The 17,756-nt window shown below is 43.6% G+C and overlaps 1 protein-coding gene across 6 annotated transcripts in view; it reads right to left on the minus strand.

Annotated features, from left to right (window-relative positions):
- Positions 1–17,363, minus strand: part of DAAM1 (dishevelled associated activator of morphogenesis 1) — a 237,831-nt gene extending 220,468 nt beyond the window's left edge. For 2 of the 6 annotated variants that reach the window (XM_063947383.1, XM_063947378.1), the window contains exon 1: positions 17,194–17,363. The gene's annotated coding sequence lies outside the window, so the exon portion shown is untranslated. The other 4 variants (XM_063947384.1, XM_063947382.1, XM_063947381.1 and 1 more) reach the window with 4 other exon arrangements.
- Between the last annotated feature and the right edge of the window lie 393 nt (positions 17,364–17,756).

Genomic DNA, 17,756 nt, shown 5'->3' on the forward strand with positions numbered 1-17,756 from the left:
GTTTTACAGCCCCTGACGGTGTTTGAGTCGCCTGGACAGGCACTAATTGATTGTCCGGCCGTCTCATGTCGTCAAACGACTGCTTTAGCGTGTTGACACTATCCCGTAGTTCCATAAATAAAGGCATCCATTCTGGTGTCGACTCCCTAGGGGGTGACATCCTCATATTTGGCAATTGCTCCGCCTCCACACCAAAATCGTCCTCATACATGTCGACACACACGTACCGACACACAGCAGACACACAGGGAATGCTCCTAACGAAGACAGGACCCACTAGCCCTTTGGGGAGACAGAGGGAGAGTTTGCCAGCACACACCAAAAGCGCTATATTTAACAGGGATAGCCTTATAATAAGTGCTCCCTGATAGCTGCTTTATATATATATATAAAAATATCGCCATAAATTTGCCCCCCCTCTCTGTTTTACCCTGTTTCTGTAGTGCAGTGCAGGGGAGAGACCTGGGAGCCGTCCTGACCAGCGGAGCTGTGAGAGGAAATGGCGCCGTGTGCTGAGGAGATAGGCCCCGCCCCTTTTCCGGCGGGCTCGTCTCCCGCTATTTAGTGAATCCAGGCAGGGGTTAAATATCTCCATATAGCCTCTGGGGGCTATATGTGAGGTATTTTTAGCCTTTATATAGGTTACATTTGCCTCCCAGGGCGCCCCCCCCCAGCGCCCTGCACCCTCAGTGACTGCGTGTGAAGTGTGCTGAGAGGAAAATGGCGCACAGCTGCAGTGCTGTGCGCTACCTTTAGAAGACTGCAGGAGTCTTCAGCCGCCGATTTTGGACCTCTTCTGACTTCAGCATCTGCAAGGGGGCCGGCGGCGCGGCTCCGGTGACCATCCAGGCTGTACCTGTGATCGTCCCTCTGGAGCTGATGTCCAGTAGCCAAGAAGCCAATCCATCCTGCACGCAGGTGAGTTCACTTCTTCTCCCCTCAGTCCTTCGTTGCAGTGATCCTGTTGCCAGCAGGACTCACTGTAAAATAAAAAACCTAAGCTAAACTTTTTCTAAGCAGCTCTTTAGGAGAGCCACCTAGATTGCACCCTTCTCGGCCGGGCACAAAAATCTAACAGGAGTCTGGAGGAGGGTCATAGGGGGAGGAGCCAGTGCACACCACCTGATCTGGAAAAGCTTTACTTTTTGTGCCCCGTCTCCTGCGGAGCCGCTATTCCCCATGGTCCTTTCAGGAACCCCAGCATCCACTAGGACGATAGAGAAATTCAGAGTATAAAAATGGAAGCAATGTTTCTGAGACTATTTCTTCGCCAAAGAATATTTTGGCAGAACCATATCCACACAGTGGATTGAGAAAGCAGTACATACACCAGAACAACAGATTACAGCGTTACACTTTGTTGTATACCAGGCTTTGTTATTGTATAGTCCTCTGCTGGAGGTGCATTTTGTTAACTCAGTAGACCAAAGGCTAAACCTTGCTTCATAGCAATTTAGCCAAGTGGAGGGATGGTTCCGTTACTAGAACTGGTAACATTACGCTCATAAATCAAGGGTTGGTATTTTCTCAAAGTATGCAGTAAACAGTACATGTAGGTTAAGCAACTAATAACAGACAACCAAAAGGGGGAGCGACATGCTTTATCTGTTTACAGGAAAACACAGAAGAACAGTCAGCAGCTGGGTATTCCTGGCTTTGAGAATCCTGAGGCAAAACATACACAGCAGACAGGCGCGGTCATGAGAACCCATAGCCTGGAGAAATCTAGGATATCAGTAAAGAGATCTGTTTCCAGGGCAAAGATTTGTACCCGTCACCTGTGTCTATACAAACATTTCTCCAAGGTCAAGATTTGAGTCCACGCCTTCCATCTCTTTATTTCCATTCTTGAAATAATTAATTAAAATATGGAAAAACCAATTAAAAATTAGCCATCAGTCGGTTCGATGTACTGCAATTGCTTATGTCGTTTAGCATAGGGGAATTATATAGGCAATATTTACTTCTTATATTCGCTTGACAAAAAGGTGACGCTGGTAGTCCCACTAGCAATCAATCAATAAAAAGAATGAATGAATGCAGCGCTCTTCAGCAAACCTTCAGCAAAGGTTGTATTTATTAAAACAAGTGACAGGCAACGACAATAAAAAGGTAGTGTAATGGGCCCTACAGACTCGGCGATGTGCCGCCGAGCTGCCCGACCGCCGATACGGCAGACGGGCGACCCGGCGGCAGGGGGGCAGTGAAGTTACTTCACTCCCCCCGTCACACGGCTCCATAGAACTGCAGGCAAATATGGACGAGATCGTTCATATCGTGCAGTGATGTCGGCCAGTGTGTAGGGCCCATAACTCATATCAACCTGATATTGTTGTTTAAAGTTTCCAGAGTACTAGAAATATAAAATAATCTGTTTGGTTGCTATGGATTAAAGCACTTGCACCCCAGTTGTCATAACATTGCTGTAGAAACAAACTCTTTTGGGATGGTATCAGAACCCCAGCAGAATGCAGATGGATCCTGGTATTTTAACCATACCCACCTCTCCTGCAGCCTAACCCTATCATCCCTCCACCCCCACCGCGCAGCCTAACCCTAACCCCAGTACTTACCGCCCGGATCTGTTGGTATTCTGACTAGCGAATCCTGCCTGCATCCCCTAACAAACCACTTGTCTACTGGTTAATATTTTAGCACAACAATGAACATAAAATACAATCAATAAGAGAAACAGGAATAACATAGCAACCAAACTCCAAGTTGACCTTCCATAAAAATATAAAAGACAAATCAAATTAAACAAACTAAATTTTTAAAATCCAGAACATCCCAGATAGTAGATTCCGTACCTGTGCATAGAAAACATTTTAATGTTTTAGGGCAATTGGCGCCTATACAGTGTGGTTCGGCAACTAATCAATGTATCATGTGACCCAATCACATCACTGAGGCACCAAGGAGACAATGATGTTGATGGCTGACCAAATTACCAAATAAAGCTGGTTAATTCCCTTGTAATAACTGCTATTGCTCATGCACGTTACAGTGTCTGGTATTGTATATTTCCTTGTTATCATTTAACTAATTGCCAATGGCGATCCAGTGCCATCTGCCACCATTGGTGGAAACAAAAGAAAGCCCCCTGTGACGAACGTTAATAGGTTTATCATGTTCACTGTGAGCAACCTCATCTCCCACATAGTAATGAAAGACTTCTGTGGAGTTTCAGCTGGCGGTTTATAGCATGCCTGAGGTTTCTAGGGGTCGGAGCATGAAGTGGCTTCTTAGTTCTTTCCTGAGAAACCATCAGTGACAGCTGGAATAGACGTAGCAACGGGGAGACTAGAAATTAATGTTATACATCATCTGTAGTTTGTTTTCCCTGCACAGTTCGCATGTCAGCAAATTTCACGTAAAAGGGAACTATTATAAATGTATTTAATAAGAGTATGTATCTGTAACAGAATTTGGTGCCCCAAAGGTAACGGGACACCTCCGGCAGTCTTGTGTCACCTAAGGAAACTGGGATGTTGTGATGCTGAAGGTTCCCCCATCTCTAGTGGTCTATAATAGATACCAACAGAAGGATTTAGGCTCCCAAGGGCTGGGAGTGGGTGAAGGCAAAATTGGGGGCCCTACACAGCAGCACAGTGCACCTGGCTTCCGACCTAGGGACTGGAGCGGAGTAGCGGTGATTCTCTGTCAACAGGAAAGGGTTCTGATTCTTCCTGTCAATCCGCTGCCCTTCTGGAGGTCCGAGAGAACAGAAAGCAGGGCTCCGAAGAGACCTGGCAGCAGAACCGCCCTTACCCATGGATCCATATACTGTAACTGGTATGTTTGCATGGGCACATTCCCACATTCCAAAAAACATAATATGTTAACGTTCATGAGCGTGGTAGAGAATTTAGACTACGGGCTCCACTTGGATCAGGGACTAATGTATTTGATGAAACATTTCTAGGAGTGCTTTATAATATGTTGGCACTATATTAACAAAGGTTACTAAAACCCCATATAACATGGATATAAAAGAAAGCAGATATATATAGAAGAATTAAATTATTCACAACAAAAAAAAGTCTGCCTGGAAACGGTGCACAGTCTCCTTACAAAAGGCTCATCTGGGGCCTATTACTGATAACTGCATAATAAATCAAGGTCTGAACTTATGAGAGGAATTACAAAATGATGGTATTTAGCAATCCTTTTCTTAATGTTTTAATTGCTGGGAACCGATGAAAGTCATGCTCTGTACTCCGATGGCAACATTATAATTACATAATTACAATATAAAGCCCTTATTGGCTCAGCATTTGTCATCAGGGGGTGCGGGAGAAACTAAGGTGGTGTTATGGCAGAATCTTAATAACAGACAAGAGCAGGGAGGGAAACGTAAGAACCACCCCATTCATGGAAACATTACATTTATTTCCCTACAGTTTACAGTTGCCGTCTAAATAACCCTTTAGAGATACCCTGCAAAGGCAGAAAGAGATGGGGGGAGGGGGTGAAAGCCATAAATACAGGAGGATCTAGGGCAGTGATGGGCAACAGGTGACGATGGGGCCGCAAGTGGTCCTACGAGCTCTCAGTTGCATCTCACAGCTCCTTCATGCTTTATTGTTATACATGGGGTCGATTCTATTCGGCAACTAATGAATAGCGCTGGGAATTAGCTCCCGACGCTATTCAATTCAGCAACTAGTTACGTCGGCGATGGCCCATTCTCGCCGACAAAACAGGTTGAATTGTCGGGAAAACGGGCATTCTCCGACTTAACTCCCCGGCGCGAAGCTGATTCCCGACAGAATCAGCCTCGCGCCGGCCGCGAGGCAGCACTTTTGTCGGGTTTCTCTTCTCATCCCCCGGGGATGAGAGAAGAATTCCCGACAATTGCAGGTAATTAGTTGCTGATTTGAATAGCGTCGGGAGCTAATTCCCGGCGCTATTCATTAGTTGCCGAATAGAATCGACCCCCATGTTTGTTATTTGCTTACTTTAAAACCCTGCTACTAGGGTATTACACAGAGGGCGCTCTTTCATTGAATTAATTTAACTCTCTACTGAAATTTCGAGGAATGTGCGGCCCTTTATAAAAGGTTAGACAAGACCCTCTCTCCCCGAAGGAAATCCGGTTACCCAACACTGATCTAGAGAAAAAAATAGCAGATGCTGATCTTCCAGGCACAGAATAAAGGCTCCTGGATACCCAGGTACTGCGTCCCCAACAAAGCTGAAACCACATGTACTTTATCTAGCCAGGACCGTAACAAGGGGGGTGTATGCAGTGCTGTTGCACAGAGATCAGGGCTTTGCATCCTGCAGCCAGTATTGCAGTTGCAGTACCGCCCGAAGCATCCATTGCACGCTCTGGAAATACAGTCTGTACAGTGTCATGCCCACAGGGGGCAGAGCTGGCACAGGGTGCACTGTAGCCCTGTTACACCGCTGTATCTAGCCAGCATTTTATGATTCCTAATGCCATACATTCAGAGGTGTCATTTAACGGTTGGTTCTAAATCGGAGTGGGAGAAGGGACCTTACGGCGTTGCCAGGGGGAGGAGCTACTCCCGAACAGGGTACCCGAAAAGTACCCTCGCGGGCTCACTTCACTCACCACGCTTCGGGCTCGGTGGCTCGCTCCGCTCGCCACCTGATTACTAAAGGTAATAGTTGGTGGTGTGGATAGTAGAGGAACTATCCCGCTGGCCTAGCTCCTTCCCCTTGTGTTGTGGCTCCTCCCCCTGACATAAAAGGTCCCTTAGGCCACTTGAATCTAGCATCAACCATCCTTTAACCTGAACACCTTGTGACCAATTTTAGGCAGAACCCAGATATTATGGCGATAGGAAAGTTTTCTCATTTCTATCTTCATGGACATTAACAGAGCCAATCCCCTTACTTTTGTGTTTAAATTCTAGTTTCGTGGGACAGAACAAACAACAACAAGGTTCTTATGTACAAATCTAATGTCCTATCCGCAAACTTAATTTAATACATCCTATTAATGGAAGTGAAATCCAAAAAGCACCTGGGGGCTAATGTTACTCCCACACACATCCCAGCCTACAAAGTGTGACACATTATTTCACAGGTCCAGACAAGATGTTGGTCACAGTCCATACCACGGTTGGCTGGAACACAGGTTCTCAAACTCTGCCCCAGGACCCCACACAGTTCATGTGTCTCAGGACCCCTGAAGTGTTTTAAAATGTGACAGTTAGTGATCGGCAGTAACCTAGAAAATGTGACCTGTGTGGGGTCCTGAGGACAGCGAATGAGAACCACTGGGCTACAATAAACGTGGTAAAGACGAATGTGTCATCAAGTTGATTTATTGGAGACCTTGCCAGTGAAAATACCAACTCTTACAATAGGGGTGGGCAAAACACGGCCCGCGGGCGGATGAGGCAGCAGAGGAAATCCTGGTCACATGGGTGCAGCTGGCCGGAAGTCCTTGCGACTGCAGACGCTGGGCGATGTTGGGGGCGGGGCCAAAGACTGATCGAGTTTAAATGGATGCGACTGCAGGACAGCACTGAATCTGAGACCACTTAAGGTACACATGCTTGGCTGGCAGGTGGATCTGCATGATGGGGGGGGGGGGGGGGGGGCAGAGGTGCCCAGTATGAGTTTGGGGAAGGAGCTTTAACTGTGCTGATGGAGGGAGGAAATGGCAACTGTGCCCAGTGGTGAAGTGCAGACTGGAATAGACTAAGGTACTGTGGCTGCGGGGCATCCATGCTTGTAAGTCTGGTGGTAGCAGTGGAACCTGCATGGCAAGGAGGGGATGGGGTGCTAGCTCTACCCAGTATTGGGGGAAGGGGGGGGGCTGCCAAGTGTGCTCAGGAAGGGAGGGGATATTGTGTGTGGTCCTCGAATATTTGCTGGAATGTATTAAGTGGCCCCCCCAGCTGAAATAATTGCCCACCCCTGCGAAGGGATCTGATGTAGACTGGAAGAGGCCCTAGAAAACTCCCCAAAGCACACAAGCAGACTATCAATGCCCTGTATTATATCTAATTATTATATGGCATACTTATGTTAAGTGATGTTTTCAGAAAGTCTACAGCTTAATGGGCAAAGAGCAGATTTAAATGTTTTAGCCATATTATTCCAACCAACTCCTATGGGAAGATCCTGTACCATGCATTTACATAAAGTGGAACTACCTATGGGATCTGGAGACTGTGTGACCTGGATGGGCCTTACAATCCACACAGTGCCATATTAGCTCCCATATAGAATTCAAGTTATAGGTCACTTGTCATTGGCACCTTTAGAAGCCAATAAATCTCAAAGTATTTTTCCTGATAATGAAATACGAAGGCCTCCTTAAAAAAATAAAAAATAAAATAAGGGGATAGTATTATTTACAGGCTCCCTAAATCAGCACCGTTTCAGTATCTGTAGATTGAGCATTGCATGGCTTTGTAGGTTCAATTCTTGTTGATTTCTTCAGGGAATTGGTCTTTGAACAATTATGTCTGCATGGCCCAGATACAAAGAGCTCAATTTCCATTCTGTATGTTTAGTTGGTAAGATTATTAGATGTTTTCCCAAGGATTTAGTATATGGTAATTGGGAGATACAAACAGAGTGGTCTACAGATGTATGGAATAAAAAAAATAGTTAAGTGCTTTGAGGAAAATATATGAAATTCTATCTAAAATGGTATTGTATACCTTTAAGCCGTAGCCAGATAATGCAAATAGTGTCCCCATACTGTATATAGTTATTTGCGGTTCTATACAACCAATGGACAGGTATATTGACTGTGTTCTAAGTTCAACCACATTGGATGGAGGCTGGTAAGCAGAATTTACACACAGACTTCAGTAACCATGGGTTGTCTTGGGTAGACTATAATATGGCTCAAGGTATATTTGTGAATTTTCAGAGACTCCAACTAATTACTACCATTTTACCACATAGCACAACTCATCCTCCATGTCCTTAATCCTTTTCCCATTCCCTAGCATTTCCTAAGTTTACTTGCTATCAATTGACTGCCAGCATATAAATATGTATCAGTTGAAAACAGTTTATAGTTTTGCCAATTTTGTTATGTGACAAACGCCAACTATTGAACAAATGTATCAAAGGTTACGGTTAACCATGTGGACCTGCAAAAATAGATGGGCCGGCCTAGGGGGGTACAAAATATTTACATGATTTGTTGGGCGAATTAGTGCACCGACTTTTACAGCTGACTCTGTTGCCATTTGAAATGGTGAATAAAATAAGTTTTCAGGCTTTTTATTCGAGAGCTGGTCGAGACATTGGAAACATTGTTGTAGATAAAGGCTGCAGAGAAACTACTCTATCACCTAAGAGAGAATTAATCACAACAGTGGATGTGTGATTCCGTAATATGGATCATCTCAGGCCACCATTGCTGCACAAAGATACATTGTGTGAAGAAGCCAGAAAGACCTGAAATACATTGTCACACCCATGATTAATATGAAAGGGTCCTTCACAAGAATTAGGGTAGACTTTTCCAACCAACCCCCCCCCCCCCTTATTTTTAATTCAAGAGCTCAGTGTAATTTAATTATGAAATGTAAGAAGATTACTTTAAAATGTTTACTACTCTGGGATTAAAAATAAATAAATAAATAATAAGTGTATACCCTGCCGTCATTTGCAGCAGATGTGAATCAAAGACGCTTAACTTTAATTAAGTATCCACAGAGTGAGGTCCTGAGCAGTGATCTACCATAAAATCACAGCGTATTCTGTACCCAGTAGTGTAGAACCCTAGACAATGCTGCGGATACATGGAAGACTAGCCTCCCATTGTACTAGAGCAGCGAAACACAAGTGGCACATAAAACAGCAACATCTTGGGGATTAAGCCAGCTCCGCTGCATCTTAACCCCAATGTGCCAGTGACTGTTGAATTTCCGTTTGCCAGTATTCTCAGTCTGGCGACCCCACATCTGGCCCCAATAATAAGACCACATTAACATCAGCAGCAAGGTCTTTTATTAAGAATTTAGCAAGGATGAAAAGGAGAGTTCTACGCTTCCCTTGTATCCTGGTATGACAGAGTCAGCTGAGGTTTTAAAATCATTTGAAGGCACATTTTAGTTGTCTCTTTGGGGAAAATGTATGAAAGTGCATGTTTACCACAAAAAATAAAAATAAATGTTATCCGTGGCAACCAGATTCTAGCTTTCATTATTCTGGTAGATTGTAGAAAATTATTTGATTGGTTGCCATCAGCAACACTACCACTTTCAGAAACCCGCAGTTAGTAAATTTACTCCTTTGTCTTATCTCTGAGAAAGAGAGAAGGGAAAAAAAAAAAAAAGTTAAAGCTATAATTACGCCTTCAATATTATTTGTTTCTCACCTTCAATAATTTGCCATCTATGCATCTATTCAAGGTGCCGTATTCGTGGCTGAACTTGGGTGCTTGGTTTGTTTTGTTTCTATGGAAATGACACCAAGATTAGCCCTCCTGCCAATCAAAGTGGGTAAACACACTTGTTCCCTTCTTTACATGTATCTAATGGTTGGCCAAGCTCTTCCGTCATGCCTGGCCACAACCTTTAAGTTTGGGTCCCACTCCCTACCACTCCTCAACCTATAATGCAGTTTATGGAGGTTAGGGACATAATACACAACTGCTTTAAACTTGACAAAAGTGCGTAGACTAATAATCGGAAGTTCTGTGCTCACATTCCGACCATAGTGCTCTGCTATACGTCACTCCCTAAGGAAAGGGAGTACAGGAGGGACTAGTATGAAGGCAATCTGCCCTTTGGAATATTAACTTTCTGCTGGATCAACACAAACATTGCCAGCTGTTTATCAGAACATATTTATCCTTGACATACTAAGCATGTGTGCATTACTTAGCCGGCAAACCTTGTATTTGATTTTTCCTTATGGTAAATGGGTTTTAAACGTTGTCTTTTCAGCAAAACCAGGCGTACGCTGCTTTGTGAGGTGTTGTGCTGGTCTCCAGCAGTACAGAAGGGAAATACTGCTGCAGCAATTTCAGAGGCATTCTCAGCATCAGAGCAGACTCCTTCAGCCTTCCTCTTGGATAATGAAAGATTGTTGATGCGCAAATGATAACAAGAGTTGACCTCTGCTGTCAGCAACGCAATGAAGGAACAGGACCAAGCTAGATCTACCGCTTAGTGATTGCATTATCTATTCCAAATGACACTTGAGCACCGGCTATCAGTGCAAACGATGCATACAGACTCCCAATGCAATGCTGCCGTTTTTAAAATAAGAATCTTGGGATATTCAGTAGAGATGACCAATACTGCACATAACAGAATGCGCAATTCAACTGATGCTCCGATTGTGCGCCCATTAGCCACGGGAGACATTTCTTCTTACAGCCTGATGTGGCAAGAACAAATGTGCGAAACGTCCAGGGTTTGGCCGCCTTAACCAGGACTTTAGACCGGTTTAGCATCTTTACGCAGCTAAGCCCGGTGTTTTTGGTCACATCAACGGAAATGGGCGCCCGATTTGAGCAACAATTGAATTGCTCCGAGGGCCGCCCAAAACAATTGAATCGGCCCTAGTCACGTCTACAGCCACAATATCAACATCTGTAATAATGACATTCTGCAGAATGCCGACATTAGGGTTAGGCTGCAGGATTTGAGGGTAATGATTAGACTGCAGAAGAGGAGAGGATAAGGTTAGGATTGGGGGTGATACGGCTGGAAGGCAGCCATGAATCATCATCTGACTGCCAGACTCAGAAGACACCACTGGACTTGCCGGAGTGAACTGTTAGGTGTCCTAAGAACCAGTGTTGAGAATCACTGCCCTAGTACAATACAAGGCTGCAGGATGATTAGCATGGGCTAACACATAACACTCCCCTACCCGTAACAAAATGAAGACCCAGAAATTCTAGAGCAATATTATGCCTACTGTACATGCTGACCAACAAGCAGAACAATATGGGAACCCGCGGGCCTGTCACTGCTAATAACCACGGCATAATAGGTTGTATGGGCTAACTGACAAAAAGGCACGCTCACAGAGTAACCAACTAGAGCTCGGGCTGACACAAAGAGCAGCTGAGAAGACAACACCAACAACACATATCAAGGTCAAAACACAAAGGAGGCTCAGTATGTACAAAGTGTCACCTGGATGATGTGAAATGAAAGTCAAAAGTTCCATGAATCCTCAGGCTGAGAAAGCAAATAACCCTTTCATTTCTCAGGGAGACGCCACATGTTCAGCTGCGACGATTTCACATATCATCCAAAGGACGCAATAAAACTACACAACCTTACTTAATATTTACTATCTAGGCCAATGTTCTCAAAACTGGGTCCCGCAGGGGCACTTGCAGCAGGTGCTCCAGGTTGGTGGTCAGGGATCAATTTCAATTATTTATGGTCCATATGATCGGCAAAACCAATGCTTGTGGCCTCCAATCATTAACTATGTGGACAAACAGAAGTAAGTCCTGGCCCTCACCACATAACTGACTCTAAAGGATGACATAAGCACAAGTAACTTGATTTTATATATTTTTCTTAATTTCTCAATAAGACTTCTGGCCTAGGGGGGCATGAAAATAAAATTCTGATATTCTAGGGAGCTGTGAGTCAAAAATGTCTGGGAACCACTGATCTTCACGTTTTCCAAATATGTTTTATAACGATTTTAGCCAGTGGCAGAAGTATCACCTGTGATGCCTACATAAGGATCTGCATTCCACAAACATAATTACTGTTCAACACAGAGAGTTTTGCATAAGATGTTGGTGATCGGACAATAACTAAGCCAAAATGTCCCAGACGCGTGCGTGTATATGTATATATATATATATATATATATATATATATATATATATATATATATATATATATATATATATATATATATGTATATGTATATATATATATATATATATATATATATATATATATATATATATATATATATATTTTTTTTATTTTTTTTTCATTCTAGCACCCTGCACCTTTTAAAATCTGTGCAGTTCCTCTTTCCTGCCTAGGGTGTCGCTGTCTGCTGTGATGTTTCTCAGCACACTCTGATCTGTTACTCAGTGCTGTGATACAGACCTGTGTGTGCTGAGAAGCACCAGAGCAGAGAGCGACACCCCAGGCAGGAAAGAGGAACTGCACAGGATTTGAAAGGTGCAGGGTGCTAGAATGAACACTAATACACACACACACATATATATATTACACACATATGTGTATGATTTGTCCCTGAAGATGGGGCGCAGTCCCCGAAACGGCGTAGGACCGGATTAAAGACTTTTTTACCTTACTATAAGTCTGCTGAGTGCCGCTGATTTCCTCTCTTCTATATACATACACACACTGTATATACAACATATTGCACTGTTGACAACACCTTAGCTAGCAGTTAAACCCCTTGCACACACACATGCTATCATCTGTCAAGTGGGCGACACAGCTGGCCAACAGAGAGCCCCAGATGTTACCATTCCTCTTTCTGTTAAGCGAAATCATTTAGAGGCACATTTATCAGAGGCACATTTATCACAATCCTCATCTCAGATTTGGATGGGATGTGATGAATATTACCAAATCCACAATGTGATAATTGAATACATGTATCAATTATCACATGCAGGAATAGAGCTTGCAGGATAGCGCTGACCCTGGGAATCCATTTACCATCATTCTGAAGGTATTATTTGTGAAAAATACCCTGCAATTGTGTCTGTGCATCCCCCCCCCCCCCCCCACCTCCAATTACACTTACCTGCAGCCAGGACCAGTGATCCAGGAAGGCAGCCAATCACCGGATCCTGTGCTCCCCTATGACCCCCGGTGCTGTGAAGTGAGATGCCTCTTCGTAGCATCACTTTTCTGCACTATGGTCACAGGATGAGCACAGCAATCCGATGACCGGATCACTGATCCTGTTTGCAGGTAAGTATAACAGTATTATTTATTTATTTATTTATTTTTACTCAGTGATCAGCCTGTATGTCAGGGCCAGATCGGAGTACAGCCTTCACTGCCAGCAGGCAGAGAAGGCTATACAGGGGGTAGGGGGACCAGAGGGAAGCCCAGATATTGCCATCTCAAGATAGTGTTTCACAGTGTATCACAGGGCTCCCTCCAAGATTTGTTCACAATTATACTTTAGTAAATTTGGGCAGATCGCATTTCCCATTACAATTATGGGAAATGCGATCTGGAAGGTGAATTTAAAGGTCTTAGAGGAGAATTGTGATAATTCTCCAATTGGCCTTTAGTACATTCTGGCGATAGTAAAATAATGTAGTAAGGGTGTGAAAATACCCTTTTTTACTTTTTAGTAATAATAATTTTGATATATATGCCTGTTAATCTCAGGGTTCACAACTTTGTACTAGAATAACCTACAATCATATGTGTCGGAGGTCTATTCTAAAAATAAAGGGTCACATCATAAATACTTATGGAAATCCCCATTTTCAATGGCCTTTCTGCCATTTTTTTTTTGTACAATCGGGGCAGATAGTCGGCCTTGCACAATTACTCTGAAAATCAGCTGCAGTTCTCAAGATGGAATGAGGTCCGGATCCTGGGAGTCGGGAACCCGACAGTCAAAATACTGACAGCAGGATCCCGAAGGTAAGTACTGGCTTTGGGGTTAGGGTTATAGGCTGCAAGGAGAGGGGAGGGGAGGGGGAAGACCGTCAGTGTCAGGCTGTGGGAGGGGACAGTTAGGGTAAAAATACTTACTGTGATGCGTCAGGATCCCGACCGCCAGGACACTGCTGTCTGTATTTTGTACCCTACCCCTCAAGACAGTTACTGACCTGAACAACAGTTTATTTCTATAGCACGCACTTATTATATAGTGCTTTATAGAGAATATCATTCACGTCAATGCTTGCCTCGGCAGCCAATTAATATACCAGTATGGTTTTGGGGGCAAAAAACGGAGCACCTGGAATAAAACCATGCAAATCCCAAGAGAACGTACAAACTCCACATAAATAGAGCCACGTACACAGGTTGCAATGTAATGTAGATTACACAGGACGGAACACACTCAACATATCTAGTTACTATACCTCTTTAAGGTGGCTAATAAACACCAGAGCCAACTATAAAATGACTGAAAATAACAGTACCAGGATTATTAGATCAACACAACACAGTCATTAATAAGGGATTGCATTTCAATAATCATTTCTGAAACTCCATTATAAACCCAGAGCAGGCAATACCCTCCAGAGACGACACAGCCAGTGTTAGTAAGCCAGTCACGTCTGCAGTGTATACGCACACACACCTTGGGGAACAGACAGTGCATCAGCCAATCGCTTTTAACTGCTGTGTGTATTCTATACATTTAACCATCTCTCAGGACGTGGATGTCACCAACAGAGGAGCAAATCGTGGAATTAGAGGACACATTAGATGCAGTCACTGTAAAGTGAACATTGGTTTTTGAAGACAGAAGTGAACAACTGAGTGACACCGGAATATCAAGGTGTCAAACGTACAGTACAGAATAACACTGAAAAGAAAGTGGAAATGAAGTGCAGCTTTTGACTGGGGTTTAAACCTTTACCTGTCATACAAGGCAGTAGTGTATCAACATGACTAACCAATAAAAATAATAAAAACTTGAAATAAAGTAACCGGTTTTTAATTATAGAGAATCTCATGATACATGCCTTAAGCTTAAGGCGTACATTTGATTAAGAGTATTAACACTGTTACATACAGTAATATTTATTCTAGTTAAAGTAAAACTTTCATATGCAACAGTTCATGCTAGCTACAGCGATGGTATGGTATGACGCCATGTGACAATCTGAAGATTGCTAAATCCGGTTTCCTCAATCAGTGCCTAATCTCTAGCAGAACCCTATCTCCACTAAACAGATTTTTTTTCTAACCTGTGCAGGAAACAGCGAGATACATAAATCAACCTGCACGCAATAAATAAACCATTTCTGTTTCCGTTTTAATAGGTCATCAGGGGATCCAAATTAACTAGTTGTAGCGTTGCAAACTCCAAAAATATAACTGAATGAGAGGAATTTAAAAGAATCCTCTAAAATTTCAGGCATCAATAACACCCGATGCTTGGGAAAGCTTAAGTCAGTTTTGATCAGGTCAATATTCCAATTTTTACAAGTGAGTGGGATGCAACACCGTATTTCTACAAATATAATGTAATAAACAGTAACTACAATTACTGTATTTCTCCAAATATAATGTATTGAATAGTAAATACAATTACTGTTTTAGTAAATAAGTAAAACACTTTATCAAAACAATGACTGACGTGTTACATTGTTAACCAGCATCAATTACTTACATATTTTATTTAATGTAATATTTTTACGGGAAATTCGCCAGGACACAATTACGTTTTAAAAGGTACAGTGCGCAATTGCAGCTGAGATTCTCCAGTGTGCAATGAAGGATAAAGTGGCAGAACAGGTAATAAAGGCTCTCACCTCCTCCTCCTCCTCGCTCTGCAGAGTGCAGACTGGCTGCATCACACACCAGGAACCAGCTAGCTTGCAGCCGGACCCCTCCCCATCAACTAGCCCCCTCCAGCACCACCAGACCTCTGTGGAGGCTGCTAACAGATATGACAAGGGAGGTGGGGGGCTGCCATGGCAACAGCAGACCTTAATCTCCCCCCCCCCCTTCCAGACTGATAGGCAGCCTGCCAGATCCTGCTCTTTCAACTAACCCACGGCTGTGTCAGAGTGCACACTCAACCTCTGTCAGCACTGACAAACAGAACGCGGCTTACTTATTTCTTAGCTGTTGCAATTTTCTACCTTTATAGAAGAGAATATTTTTAAAGACATTTCAAAATGTCACCTTTACATACACAAGTGACGGATAACTACAGGACAGCAAAGCACAAGGTCATTGCAGCCGAACACGAATGCCATAGCTGCTGCGGAACCTCCTAGCCGGATAGCACAGCTGTCATCTGAGGGTTGAAGCCTCCATGCAAAGTTAGAACAGACCCCATTCCAAGGGCTTGTGTTGTAGTCTCAGGTTTTACTGCATTGGATCTAAGCAAATGACTGACACAATTGCAGCGTTTGTATTTTTAGAATATTAATCATAAACGCAGAAATAAAATACAGAACCTCAGATTCCTCATGTCTAGTAATACTAACATTGCATACAGTAACTGTTCTACTTACACAGTGATCATTCACAGGATAAGAAAAACCTATCATTATCAGGAAGTTGGTCTTTTTTGTAGCTTATCTATTGGAGCAGTGGGTTAAATTGAAAAATTCCAAGGCTGCTCCAGTGTCTCCCTGAACCAATTAGGCTGGTTTGCAAGGAGATCATGATCACAGCCCCAAGCTAGGGAAGGGTTTCAGCAAATGAAGTTTATCACTTATACAGAAACCTGATTATCTTGTCTGTGCCCATGGAAAGCGAGGCCAGATAAAAAGCTATCACAACAAATGGCATTAATTACCTACACACCAAGCAGCTTCAAATGGGCAATTCAGAACCATTGTTCTGGATTTTCAAGAGATTGTCAGCTCTTGGTGCAGGGGTGGGGGGCAGTCTATTGCACAGACTGACTATGCAGGTACCTTGTGGAGGTTGCTTTTAGTTTATACAGCTCTGTGAATGTCATTCTAATAAAAAGAGAGAGTGGTCACTGGCATTAAACAACCCAGGAGAACAAGGCAGGAGGTTCCCTATTGGCAATGAAATGCAGTGAGACGTTGCAGAGTCTAATGTAAGGGAGCTAGAAGCATGTCACTGGCACATGTTCCAGCCTTGCAGAGGCACTGAGGGGTAACCAGGTGTAGGGACAGCGTAACATATCTGCATTTCCAGAAAGTCACCTTTGTACAGCGCCACAGAACATGAGGGCGCTATATGAATATCACATTTTTAAAACCCTCCCACCTTCTGCAAAAGCACTGACCCTGCAGGATAAAAGAACAATGCAGCATGAAAGGACGCAGACATAACCTATTGTGATACATTGTTTCCTGCAGAATGCGCTGCGGATCAGGGACGCTCTACTAAACGCCCCCTCCCCTCCCCAATATTCATGCCCGGTTACCAATCAGCACCCCTACTCTCACCATGAACCCTTGTTAGTGAATACAAGGAATATCCCAGCAGCAGGGCTGTCACACCCATAACCTGGGCGACTGCTTTATACACGCCCCGTGTGTCCAGGAACATAGGGCTCAACATGCCCCATTCACTGCGTCTTATTCCTTACCTTACAGAAGCCCATGCTTCCTATGCATTACGCCCGCCACGCACAATAGATCTATATAAAGTCTTCTTTTCCCAGCCGCTGTAGGTTGCAGATTGCAGGTGACATCATCCCCCTTTGGTGTGATACAATGTAGCTCTCTCTCCACTCTCTCTCTCTCTCTCTCTCTCTTTCTTTTTTGCTAGTGCGCAGGGGCAGTTGATAACGCGCAGGGGATTCTGGGACTAGTAGTTTTTCTGGGCAGACGTCAGCTTGCAAACAGACGATAGGTGAACTACATCCCCCACAGTGCAATCACTTGCTCTCAGCTGCTCTTATCTAGAGAGGGTCTCGGCTTTACACGGCTGCTGCATAGTGGTCACTTCGTGAATTACACTGTGTGAATCATCTAAAAACAAACAACATACATAGGTGATGTAACATCACCTATGTATGTTGTTTGTTTGTTTGTTTGTTTGTCTGTTTCAATGTGATTCACTGATGTTTATGTATTAGGTTATGTGTTTAAACATATTAGTCTGCTCGAATGCATTGTTTGTTTGTGTTCTAATATCTTTCAGGAATGA

Source organism: Pseudophryne corroboree, chromosome 12 (genome assembly GCF_028390025.1).
Source record: "Pseudophryne corroboree isolate aPseCor3 chromosome 12, aPseCor3.hap2, whole genome shotgun sequence".
NCBI classification, from domain to species: Eukaryota; Metazoa; Chordata; class Amphibia; order Anura; family Myobatrachidae; genus Pseudophryne; species Pseudophryne corroboree.